Raw genomic sequence first — 1,832 nt, 5'->3', positions numbered from 1 at the left:
ATTGGCTTGAAATACTTCACAGCCTAGTCTAACTTGACCACTCGGCTGCATTCAGACTGATGTGCTGTAGCTTGCTTCTAGAAATACCTTCTTCCCTTGTCCACAATAGCACACATTCCTGATTTTCTTCCAACTTCAATGGGAATTATTTCTTAATCTTTGTTGCCAAATTCACTCCTACAATCTATTCCTTAAATGCTAGTTTGTCTAGAGTGTCTCACAGAGGCCCTTTTCTCACACTACACTTTCCAAGTATGACCTCATGCATTCCCATGGTTACAGTGATAATATATATATTGGTAAGTCCTAAATTGATCCAACTACCCATTAAACACCCTTATATACACATCCCATAGGTTTCTCAAATAGTATTACTATTTTACTCCCACTAGCCCTTAGTGTATTATTCTGCATGCATAGCTTTCTCCATTTATTATTTTTCCATATATGAATCAGTGTACACACCTTATTAAGTACCCTGAAACTTTTCACTCAATATGCAAAACACCTTACAGTGTCCTTAAATATCATATGGCAAGGTTTTAAGATTTACTAAATGCATACACAAGCATTAAGTAACACATGCAGAGTTTAAAGAATAGCAAGAAAAAAAATGGGAAAACATATGCCTACAGGAAAATAAACTGCAATTTAACCCCAAGTGGAATATTAAAGTGTTATCAAAAGGGAAACCTCATCTAACAACATGAAAAATCTTAGCAAAATGATAGAGAATATTAGCAACATGGTCCTAAAGAAAAAGTGAGTGCCAGAACAAGAAGTCCCCATTTAGAAAGTGAAAACTGTATTTATAGAATATACTTTTGAACACAGATGCATTATATATATGTATATACATACAGGTGTATGTGAATGCACGTGTGTACAAACACTGTAAATAGCTTGATCTAGAAAATAACCCAACATCCAGGATGGTTATTATCTCATGTAGGCACAGGATAGGATAGGATGGGGCACACATATGTAGAGGTTATTATCAAAATTCTTCTAACTCGGCTGTTGACAAACCCTGGAGTCGAAGCGGTCGGAGGCCTTTATGGCTGTGGAATGCCGGAAAGTGCATATGTTATGTATAAAAGTGGATACTTCCCATAATAAATGAAAATGGCCAATTCTTTAAGAGGAGAAGTACTGAATCTTTATAAAAATCTGCTGTATCTTGGACGAGACTATCCAAAAGGAACAGACTATTTTAAAAGGTGTCTGAAGAATGTTTTCCTTAAAAACAAAGATGTGAAGAATCCAGAGATCAAAGAACTTATTGGACGGGGCGAATTTGTAATGAAAGAGCTTAGAAGCCTTATACTTCTTTAGGAAATAGAGAGCGATGAAACAACGCTATTATTCAGATATCAACAAAACTAACTGATCACTATTACTATAACTTGACTGGAATTCAGTGCCAGCTGTTTATATATACCAGATATGATAAAAGTAACTAACTTAAAATGGCAAGATTTACACATCATGTAAAAAATGCCTGAGCTGCCTTAATGAACTAAAATGGATTTCAACTTCTGTTCACAGAGCTTTATCAGCAATCCTTAATGTTTAATTTTTATACAAAATCAGAAATATAACTACCAATTAAAAATTAATGACTACCCAATTTTGAATGAAAATATAATGTACTTAAAATAATTTTAATAAGTTCTTACCAATTATTCTTAGCCCACTTCTCCATTTTACTGACAAGAGAATGCCATTTAATGCATGTAACTAAGCAAAATTTATTGCACATTAATTTCCCTTAACTTTTGAAGGAGTACCATCTTATTTCCTCATTTTTGAACCTATTTGGTACATTAACA

At 33.8% G+C, this 1,832-nt stretch overlaps 1 pseudogene; it reads left to right on the top strand.

Annotated features, from left to right (window-relative positions):
* The first annotated feature begins 1,078 nt into the window (after positions 1 to 1,078).
* On the top strand, positions 1,079 to 1,390 carry LOC113931357 (annotated as a pseudogene).
* The last annotated feature ends 442 nt before the right edge of the window (positions 1,391 to 1,832 follow it).

This window comes from Zalophus californianus, chromosome X, assembly GCF_009762305.2.
Source record: "Zalophus californianus isolate mZalCal1 chromosome X, mZalCal1.pri.v2, whole genome shotgun sequence".
Lineage (NCBI taxonomy): Eukaryota > Metazoa > Chordata > Mammalia > Carnivora > Otariidae > Zalophus > Zalophus californianus.
The sequence above is the reverse complement of the archived record's forward strand: the minus strand, read 5'-3'. Positions and strand labels throughout refer to the sequence as shown.